The 11,229-nt window shown below is 43.8% G+C and overlaps 1 long non-coding RNA gene across 1 annotated transcript in view; it reads right to left on the bottom strand.

Moving 5' to 3' along the window:
• Window positions 1–429: 429 nt before the first annotated feature.
• Window positions 430–11,229, bottom strand: part of LOC112481885 — a 35,734-nt gene continuing 24,934 nt past the window's right edge. Inside the window, exons 3-5 of the long non-coding RNA XR_003047094.1 lie at window positions 9,685–10,124; window positions 5,846–6,041; window positions 430–5,053 (exon numbers count right to left, since the gene is read on the bottom strand). This is a non-coding gene — a long non-coding RNA (uncharacterized LOC112481885). The remainder of the gene's footprint in view (window positions 5,054–5,845; window positions 6,042–9,684; window positions 10,125–11,229) is intronic.

The raw sequence follows: 11,229 nt of genomic DNA, 5'->3' as shown, positions 1-11,229 counted from the left end.
AAAATATACAAAGGACTTTTAAAAAGTAACAATAATATAAGTAAAGATGCTCAACATTATTTGTCATTATGGAATTGTAAATTAAAACAACTATAAGATACCACTACACATCTATTAGAATGGCTAAAAATTTTTAAAACTGACAACACCAAATGCTAGTAAGGACACAGAACAGCAGGAACTATTATTTTTTGCTGGTGGGAATGCAAGATGGTACAGCCCCTTTGGAAGACAGTTTGGCTGTTTCTTACAAAGCTAAACATAGTCTTACACTATCTAGCAGTCATGCTCCTAGGTATTCCAAACTGATTTTAAAACTTATGTACATATAAAAATTTGCATGTAAATATTTATAGCAGCTTTATTCATAATCGCCAAAAGCTAAAAGCAACCAAATGTCCTTCAACAGATAAATAAACTGTGGCATATTCATACAATAGAATAGTATTCAGCAACAAGAAGAAATGAGGTATCAGGCCATGAAAAGACACAGGAGAATCTTAAATGCATATGAGGAATCTTCACAACTGTATATAGGAGTCCTGACAGCTTAGAGAGGGCAGTGGTAGTTGAAGTGGACAAGTTCGAGAAATGCTTAGGAAGTGAAAAATGTCGGGGCTCAGCGATGAAGTAGATTGGGGAAGGGAGTAAAGGAGAGAAAAGTGTCAAGGATCCAAGGTGGTAGCTTGAGAGACTGAACCTGGAAGAGAACCTGATTGTGGAGGGATGTTCGTGAGCTCAGTTTCACATGTGTTGGGTTTGAGGAGCTTTGGAGCTATCATCCAAGTGGAGAGCTAAGTAGGCCGTTGGATATATGGATCTGGGGCTCAGAGGGTGAGTGCGGCTGGAGAAATAAATGTGTGAATCATGTGCACATGGACAATTAATTACTGAAGCCATGGACACAGACCACATGCTTAAGGTGAAATTAAAGCATGAGAAGAGACGAGCCTTGTAGAACCCTAACACTTGGAAGCCAGGGAGAAGAGACAGAACTAGCAAAAGAGACAGATAAGGAGCAGCTAGAGAAATGGAAGATGAATCAGGGGAGTATGTGTCAGCAAAGCCAAGAGACGGGAATGTTTGGAAGAGGAGGTCAAGGTCAAAAATATCCACTGATGTTAAAAAGTCAGACAAAGATTGAAAATGTTCTTTGGATGGCCTCCTCACGATCTTCCATTTTTATGGAAGTGTTCATCATTTTGTTATTGATTTTAAGAGCATCTTATATATTAGAAGTATTAGTCCTTTATCAGTTGTGTATATTACAAATATTCCCCCAATTGCTCACTTGTCTTTTAATTGTTTCTAATTTTTCAGTTGTTTTATGTTATTTTTTTTTTGTTTTATATATAGAAACTTCATGTGATTATTTAGACAGATTTATCAATTAGAATCATCTTGTGTCTATAAATTGATTGGGGAAGAACAAATAGCTTGACAACATTGAGTTGCCTCATCCAAGAATATGATATGTCTCTCTGTATACTGAAAGCTTATTTTCTGTAATTCTGAAAATTTTATAAAAATAAAGATCCTGCACACTTCTTGTTAAATTTATTCTTAGTTATTTCCTATTTTCTGTGCTCACTGTGAATTTTGTCTTTTCATCTTTCTGGAGAGCTATTTTAAAAAAATTAATAAATCATTTTGTTCCATTTACCCCAAGTATTTAGAGGTTTATGAAGGTATCAGAGGTAAAGCTTCATACACTAGTCATGAAAACCTGGTATTGCCCCATTTGCTAGAACCTTCTGACAAGATCCTGTAATGTAATGCATTTATCATTGGCATTAAAAATCTGCCACTTAAAAACAAGATGATTCGCCCTACCACACAGGCTGGAGAGCAGCTGGCTAGCCATCTGTCAAGATGGAGCCATGCTGGGACCCATCCTTGCACCACATCTGCTCTTAGTCTGTACATTCTCATCTTTGACATTGCCCCCAAAATGACTACAGCCAGAAATGGGTTTTCTTCACTTTGATGTGACCCAGGGCTCTAGCCAAAAACAAGGGTACCGTGTCACAGATAATCTATTAAAACTGATTCGACCATAGAGGTTGTCCTCTAGATCTCCCTAATGACCATCAGTCGGAGGTGCAGCTTCCTCAGATGCGTCCCACACGGAGGGGCAAGTTCTAGCTCCAGGAAGCACCGAGGAGAAATGAGTTCCAGACTCTCGGAACTGTGCATCGTTCCATCACTCCAAAAAGTTAGGCTGCTTGTTCTCGTCGCGGCCACCAGAGGGAGCCAAACCACACAGACCGGGAGAAGGAGCCGAGAAGCTGGGCGTGCGCTCCATCGTGATGTAGCCCAAGCTACATCAGACGCTCCTCCACTCTGCCATCAAACTAAACAGACTGGGCATCCTTGGAAAAACTCTCACTAGCTTTCCAGAAGCAGGCAGGGGTCAAAAGTGTAAGTACCCAACTTACCTTTCAGAACTGCATAGGGATTATGAAGAATGAGCCTCCAAAGGGCATTCTTAATCATCTCCTGTGTGAGGAGGGACTCTAGGCACTGTGGTTGGGAAGACGCTCCTACTATCTCCATAAATCAGGGCTTTCCTTCTACTTTGAAGCAAGCCTGCCTGGAAAGCTGCTCTGCACCCAACAGCGGGATCTGGCCCGCCCCTCCTCAAGCCTCTTCCCATTGTTGGATCTGGGGAAAGGAATTTGTCCGACATTCACTTCCAAGCTGGGCCAGTCCTGCTTCCAGTGATGCTTGGGTCTGCCTGTGCTCTCCTCCCTAGACTCCTGCTCCCACCCGGGCCCCTTGTCCTACTTGGGCTTACACTTCCAGTGGCGGCTTCCTGGGGCTGCTGGCAGTCCCCTCTCTCATTCACACTGCCTTTAATGTGGGACCCTGTAGATCCTCCTTCATGCCCCCAACAATTTATAACCGACTTTTGCTAAAAATGTAGGGGTGTGAGAGAAGGGTTTCAACACGGCACAGATTAGAAAATCATTTAAAATGGAATAGCAGACATTTAATTAAATGCATTAAATGGACATCCATCCTCACTTTTGCAATTTCTAATTCCTTATCCTCCTGGTTTTCCTCCTACCTGTCTGAGCCCTCCTCTTCCTCTTTCTGCACTCTCCTCTGCTCACCCCTCAGAGCTCTGTCCTGGGCCCATCTCTCTTCTTCCTGTCCCTGGATGCTCCTATTCCCTCTTCTGGCTTTGGTCCCCACGATAAGCACAAATCCCTGGCCCAGCTCTCTTTCTCTGAGCCCAGAGAATATCTCCTTCCCACATCCTACATTCACTCCAGACTCAGCATGGCTTCTGCTCCCAAACCTGCTCCTTCGTTAGTGATTCCTGTTTTGGTCAATGGCGATAAGCAACATGCTACAGAATCACCAGCACAGACCTAGGGACATCTCCACCCTAATTCAAAGGGACACATTCTGAACTAGCCTCATTTATACCCAGGAAATCCTGACATTTTACACACTGAACTAGTAGGTGCTTTCCTCCCACTTTCCAGCCCCCAGCTCCCAGCCCCTTCCATCATGTTATGACACAACCCTGTTATGACAGCAGTTGTGGCATTCTGAGGAAGGACTTTCAGGCCACCCCGGAGATCTAAATCTTCTGGTAAGCTGCCAGCTTCCTCTGATATACAGAAATACCCCCACTCCACGATCTCCTTCCTCTGCCCTACATCCCTAAGCACTGACACAATTCCAGATGAAGCCTGGCTTTATTCAACACATTGGTATCTTTACACGTATCGCTTGGGTCCTTCCACATGGAGGATCAGTAGATCAGACAAATTCCAACATGATGTAACTCACACATGGTAATAAGAATAAAGAGAAAGGCTGCACGTAAAAGGACCACAAGGGATGGAGGTGTGAGGAGCCCAAACCCATCCCTAACGATCTGGGAGATCTTGGGCAACTTCCCTCACCTCTCTGAGATTCAGTTTCCTTAATTTCAATCAAGCTAATAATAGTATTATACAGGTTTTATGAGACTTAAACAAAATAATACATATAAAATACTTGAATTAGAGCCTGGCTCCTGACAAATGCTCACAGTCTGTTATTATGGTCACTAGACTGTAAACCCCACGAGGTCAGGGATTCTGTCTGCCTAGTTCACTGCTATGTCAGCAGGGCCCAGTGAGCCTATGATCCAGGGAAGGCGTGTAGCTACTACTTGTTGGAAGAATAAATGAAGGTTATTTCTGTTTAATAAGCCAGGAAATACAGGATGAAAGGGAGATGAGGGGGAGAGAGAGAGAGACAGGCAAAGGGAACACGTATGGAGAACACAGGGAGGAAATATTAACCAAAGTGCTGTCCAAACCCTGGTCATTAGGCAGAATAAGAGTGGTCCCGATTTGGACTGAGGCCACCCCCCGGCACAGTAATTACACATTTCCAGCTCTGAGTGTTGGAGGAAGTTACTGGCACCGTCAGCAGATTAAGGGAACACAGAAAGAAAAACAAGTTTGGGGGGGAGAACCTGAAATAATTTAGGCTTTGCACCTACTTCATTTGAACTGTCAACTGGTCACTCAGGAAAGCTGTTGATGAAGCAATAATACTATGAGAAGCTCTCGGGAAGTGGGGCGTGGAAATACAGATAAAGAATGAAGATGTCAGGGGTGTGGCTGAAGCCGTGAGAAAGCACAGACAGGAAAAAATGCTAAGGACAGAGCCCTGGAAAACAGCCACAACAAGACGATAAAGAAGAGCCACGTTAAAGTTCACGCTTTTTCCCGATTTCTTACCTTCAGTTGTGGGGAGGCGTACTCAGAGAGGTCTGTTGGGTTGATCAGAATTACATGAGGAAACAGTAATTCTTGGCTACTCCATATCCCAGCTAAACGAACTATGGAACATCACCACGCGCTATACCTGAGAGTGTGTATCTCTCCTCATTTTATGGAACTTATCTTCTTTAATCTTGACCACTGAGCGTGAATAGGCCCCTGTGGGGTCATATCCAGCTTCCGATATACATTCCAGCAGTGGAAGAAGTGCAGCCTTGTCCAGAAGCTCAGGCTATGCATCTTCGATATAAAATCCATGATACCTGTAACAAAATGTATTAACATAAGTCATTCTAGGATTTTATGCCTTGAAGAAAGCTAGGCTTCTAGTTATCACATTCCATTAGCCTAGTCATAAACTTTTTAACTAAATGACTTTGGTAGGTCACCAGATAAATATGAGCCTATCACCGTTCAGCACTGTCCGGAAGGCCCCCTCCTCCAGGCAGGCTCCCAGAATCTGCCAGGCAAGGCAAGGCCCGCCCTCCTCCCATCTTGCACAGCTGTGTGGCTGCTCTAGTGAGGCAGTGCACACACGTTCCCACTGTGTGCAGCGTTCTCTGGCTGAGCATCCTTCCCACTGGATGGAAAGCACCTCCGGGCTAGGGGCTGTATCTTGGTCCTCCTGCATCCCCAGGGCTTACCACGGTGGGTCCATGATAGAGATCTGCCGAAGGAATGCATACAAGGACAAGGAGGAAGGGGAAGAGGAAGGAAGGCAGAGGTTGGAGGGAAGGGAGGCAGGGGAACATGGCCAGTCCTTTCCCAAGTACTAGTCCTCCTCTCTCCCGAATGCCTCTTAACTCTGAGAGGAATCCACAGGGAACCAAGAAGGGAACAGAACATTCTGCAGAGCCAGAATATTAAATGGAGCAACCCTGGGGATCTCTCAGCCATAGAAGTTGACGCCAAATGATGGTCCTTTCTGAATGAATGAATGAGTAGTGGAATGAATGAATGTGTCTTGTTTCAGGGAACCAAGGGTGATTAAATGCAGCACTAGCAAAAGCAAAAGCTAAATCTTCCCAACGCAATACAAAGCCGATGTGACTGACCTGGGAGATGAGAGGAAGCTGCACGAGTTCCCATAACGGCCACTCCTCTTCGGACACCACGCAGCTCCTGGAACCCTCTCCGGAAAGCGGTTTGCCGTTGGAAGGAACCGACCAAGATTCAGTGGCAGTGTTTTCTTGTGATGCATTGGGTTCGGAAAGGTATGTGGACTGCTTTCTCGGACAGGAGCGATTACACCTATTTAAAAATCAATTGCGGTTGGATGCATCTGACTTTAGCATATGAAAAAACGACAGCAAACAGCTCTGTGGCCATTATTAGAGACAACAGAAGTCAAGGCAGCTTGAAAAACCACTGAAATATTAAAAACATATCTTCTTATAAGTCAGTCTAAATTTATCAAAGAATTCATTACAGGTATGATCACTGACCTAGATTTTGAGAAGCTTGTGAGTCAATGTTGATTTTTCATACTGAGTCTTCCCCCACCCCCAAGGAGATATTTGTGGCCTACTTTTCTATTTTAAATATACACCATGGTTACTGCTTAAATAAGCACTTTCAGATATTTGAAGGCGTGCATTTTGGAGAAGTTCATCCACTGCCTGGGTCTCACATGAGCTCAGGAGTAGCTAAGCAAACTAATGGGAAATTGGCTACTGAGCCAAGAATGCTTTCTCTTCACTTCCAAAGAGAAATGGTTCCAACATAGCATACTACCTAGAAGCAAGCTTCCCAAAAACAAAGTTGGTTTTGTTTCATTAAATCTTGGAGATTTAATGAAACTCTATCCTTGAAAACTGAAATAAAAGTATTTTTAATTTTCTGCTTGACACTTTTTCTTGCAAGATGAATGGAATGCAAAGCTGGATGGCACACCAAGCCCAGCTTTTCAGAAGAACTATAATGAAAGGGGAGCCCGTTGTTCAACTAACCATTCTGCATTTCTACCGAAATGATTTCCAAGTTACCTACCCATTCGGGGAGACTCTGTGCTAGCTGGTCTAAAATGTGCAGATTTGCCCAGGTGGCATGTGCAGTGCTTAAGAGACCACGGAAGGTTTTTAAAAAAAAAAAAAAAAAAAACAACTCCCCTCCCCCACTGTGTGTAGCACAGACAGGCATTTTGTGATTCATGCACTGGGAAACTAGGGTGGGAAATGAGAAAAAAAGAGAACTGAGACAAATATTACCTGGAGTCCAAGATCTGGAGTATTAAACACAATGCCTAAAGTATAACAAATATTTTAATATGACACTGTGTTTAATTTTATCCTTTTACGAAATCATCTCATGAGGAGGATATAAAAATCTCCGTGATGTTAATTTCAAGTTGTCAACTTGACCGAGATGCGGGATGCCCAGATAGCTCATAAGATGTTATTTCTGGGTGTGTCTGTGAGAGTGTTCCTGGAAGAAATTAGCGTTTAAATCTGTAGACTGAATAAAGAGGAGCACCTTAACCAATGACCTTGATGTCATCTAATCTGTGCCCAAATAGAACCAGCACTTCCTGAATAAAGAGGAGCACCTTAACCAATGACCTTGATATCATCTAATCTGTTGAAAGCCCGAATAGAAGCAGCACTTCTGGTTCTCAGACCTTGAGGCATTGGCATGGATTGGCATGGATTGGCTTCCCTGGTTCTCCGGCTTTTGAACTTAGACTGCAACTACACTATTGGCTTTCATGAGCCTCCAGCTTGCAGATAGCAAGTCTTCATTAAGATCTCCAAACATCAAATTTGCATTTCTGGGTGTGAGAGTTTTTTCTGTGTGATTGCTGTCCTGCAGCACATTCCCAGGCACCACCTCGGCCAGCTATTCATTCATTTATTCTTCACCTGACCCTCAGATTTTTCCACCCCAGCTGGATTTCCCACTGGCTTTGTGCTCAACCAGCTGTAAAGACATCCATAAGACCATTGAAATGAGAACAAGGTCTCCCATTCCAAATTGATTTCTCAAGCAAGGGTTGGAGAATAAGCCCAAATACCTGCAATCTTGAAGCAGAAGCAGCTGTTCAGCCTTAGTTGTACAAGCTTCCTCTGAGGTTTACCCCAGTTTGACCAAAATCTTCCTATACCTGTGGCTGAGCTCCCAGGGCCTGAGTTGGGGGTCAGTGGGCAGTGCTAGGAGGTGGAAAGTCACCTGGGAAAAGGACAGTCCCGGGGGAGGGCCTGGGCTTTCCTGCACAATCTTGGAGTTGTAGAGCTAGCCATGGGCACGGCCATGGGTCACTGTGTCTGAATGACTGTTCTGGGGACACAGAGACCTTGTTTCCACCTCCTTGCAGGTGTGGGGAGGCACATTAAATATGAAGTCAATTTTCTTTGCAGAAATGCAAACTCTAGAGCAAAAATTGGGGGAGGACAATACGTTGCAGTAGCACACAATATGTCTTTCATTCTAAGTATTTTCTGCTTCTCTCTCCCCACTCCCACGTTCCCATCCCTGCTCCATTTTAAATTCACTGCCCTTATGAGAAGGTTGTCACAGCAGATAAAAAGAGAGAAAAACCTCAAGTTTCAAAAGAGGCTCTTGAATTTTAAAACTCATAGCAGAGATAGTGACTCATGAAAACAAACTTTGACTCTCAAAAGCCTCATTGTTGGATATCGAAAGACAAAGTCCTGGTCAACTCGTGGAATAATTTTTTTTCCACAAACAACAGATTCAGACAATTACAGGATGATCTAAAGAAGACTTTTTTCACACCCAGGAAGAAAAGAGATGTTGCTGAACTGAGAAAGCTGTAGGAGTGAGAGAAGAGAGGGAGGGAGCTGCTCAGGTGGGTGTCTGAGTAGGGCCTGTGCCCTCCCCTGAACCCGAGCTAGCTTTGAGTAGGGCCAGGGCGACCCTCAGGATGCAGCTGGGGACCCAACAGTCTGGAGGACCTGAGCTCTGCTTTCTGTCGGGAGCCTAGAAAAACCAGAGAGAAGAAATGGCCCTGGGAGTTATGGGGGAGATTATAGGACCTGGGCCTCCAAGTAGTGCAGTGAGCAGACAGTCTCCGTTCAGGAATGCTGAGCATCTGCAAGACGGTAGGGTCAAGAAGCACTTAGAAGTTAGCTGAGGAGAGGGGGCCTCCTCGCATGAGGGTGAGGGAATGGGGCAGCAGACGGAACAACCCAAGAACAGATGGAAACACGGTCATCCTAGAGGATGCCAAAAATGGAGAGATATCAGTGTCTTTGTACCATCTAGGGCCATGACCACCTTGGCAGAAGACAGCACGGACAAATGACAACCAAGAACACCCAGCACCTTGGAGATACACTAGAAGGACACAAATCCTTGACTAAAAAAAAAAAAATCCTGAATTGACTGAAAACAAACTAAATTGATAGAATTGACCTGAATTAACTGGACTTTTTCTCCTATCAGCTGGACTAAAGGCTCAAAAGAGAAATTAAATTGAGTTATAGAAATGATAAAGGCTCATTTCTTAGACTCCTGAAAAAATTAACTAAAATCTGTGCCTAATACAGTTCTCCTTATAGTCAACACACAGAGCTCCCCAGGCAGGCTGCCAGGTGTGGCAAATAAAAATACAGAGCGTCCAGTAAAATCTGAATTTCAGATAAATAGCAAATTAATTATTGATATTGTTTGTCCCATGCAATATTTAGGATATACTTATACTAAAAATTATTTATCTTTAATTCAAATAATTGTTAGTATAAGTATATCTCATGCAATATCTGGGACATGCTTATACTGAAAAATTATTTGTTACCTGAAATTCAGATTTAACGAGGCATCCTATATTTTCTCTGACAACCCTATCCCTCGACCCTCCTCCCTGGGTTGAGGGGTCCACAACGTATCTTTCTCCCTGTGGAATCATACCAGGTAGTCAGTGCTGGCCAAGACCTACCTTCTCCTGAAGCCACAGTGCCTGAATTTGCCTTCTTTTGTTTAAAAGTCCAACCATAGACTTCAGTCCAGCATTTCAGAATCAATTCCCAGAGCTCCTGAAGAGAGACACCTCCAGGTATTCCTTCAGACACTGAAACTCATTCTGGTAGATTCTACATTCTTTCAATTCATTTGCCAGGATTTGAGTTTTAAAGAATTCAGGTTTGTTTTTTTCCTCAAACTCTGTCTGTTCTGTCGAAAGCAGTCTTTGATGGGAATGAAGAGATATTGTCTCCAGATGTTTAGTTTTACGTCTTCATTTCCTGTGCTAATGAGTTCCACAGTCCTCACGTCTGAGCGAGCACACAGTAACTTGTGGGACAGGCTGGAGGAGAAGGTGCTCATGATGAATTTGTGATGAGCAGACAGCGAGCATGGCAGCCAAGAAAAATCCTTTGCCTGGTGGAGAGAGTCAAATACATTTCAAAACTTTAAAGACTTTAAAACTACTTTACTGGTGGTCTTTAAACTTAGATTGGTAGGATTTAGGAAGCAAGTACGTAGGGTAAAGGTTGGGGTAATGGATATTAACAGTAACTTGGATAGTTAGCAATATGACAAGAAAATATCAATTCACACTCCACAGAACCATATGTGACTGACTCCCGTTATGAATTTGGTAGTACAAATGTAGACTCTAAAAAGATGTTACTACACGCAAGCACTTCAACAAAAGCACAGACTTCTGAAAAATGAACTGCAGCGATAGGTAAATGGACCCATCCAATTGAAGAAGACATGGTTTCACACTGAGGTGTTATCACTTTGCTCAGCTACGCGCTCTCTCAAGTTAAATGGTTTTATTTTGGAATAAAATAAACAACTAATAAGATCTTTCTAGACCACCTTTAACAGCCTTTCCCACCCCTTTTCTAATAATAGCAACTATCATATACAGACTGCTTCCTCTGAGCTAGGTACTACGTCGAGCGTGTCTTCAGGTACTAACTGTATTGGTTGCAGTTTTTTTTATTTTGTGTCTCCTGATGTTTTGACATCTGTTTGGGGCCTTACAGATCTGAGGAGAGACTGCTACTCCCAAGGCCAGCTAATTCCTCAGGGTGGTGGACAGCTTGCCTGGATCATGTTGTCATGTGCGGACCAGCCTATCCAAGGCCGTGACCCTACCCACCTTCTTATCTCTCACTCACCAAACCAATATTTTCCCTGCCCTAAATCATCCCAGGGCCAGGTACCAGACAAGTAGGGATGGTCCCTATGCCACAAAGCCCATCAGAATCACTCACACTACCCGATCCTAAACTGCTTACTTTGCCCTGCCTTGCCTTTCCCATGGAAGCCCCAACAAAGGCTTTGGCCTCCGCTTTCCTCTGCCTCCTGTCACCTGCCTCCTGACCACCCTGATACTTCCCCTGGGGCCCTGTGTAGCATGGCATGTCTCCCTCTTTCAGGAAATGTAATAATATCAGCAGCATTGGCTTCTCCACACCATCATTCAGTCGTCCCTCTATAAGTTCAATCCCGGGTATAATTTTAATACATG

Source organism: Pteropus alecto, unplaced genomic scaffold, assembly GCF_000325575.1.
Source record: "Pteropus alecto unplaced genomic scaffold, ASM32557v1 scaffold94, whole genome shotgun sequence".
In the NCBI taxonomy this organism is placed as follows: Eukaryota; Metazoa; Chordata; class Mammalia; order Chiroptera; family Pteropodidae; genus Pteropus; species Pteropus alecto.
Note: the sequence above shows the minus strand (reverse complement) of the source record. Positions and strands in the feature narration are given on the sequence as shown.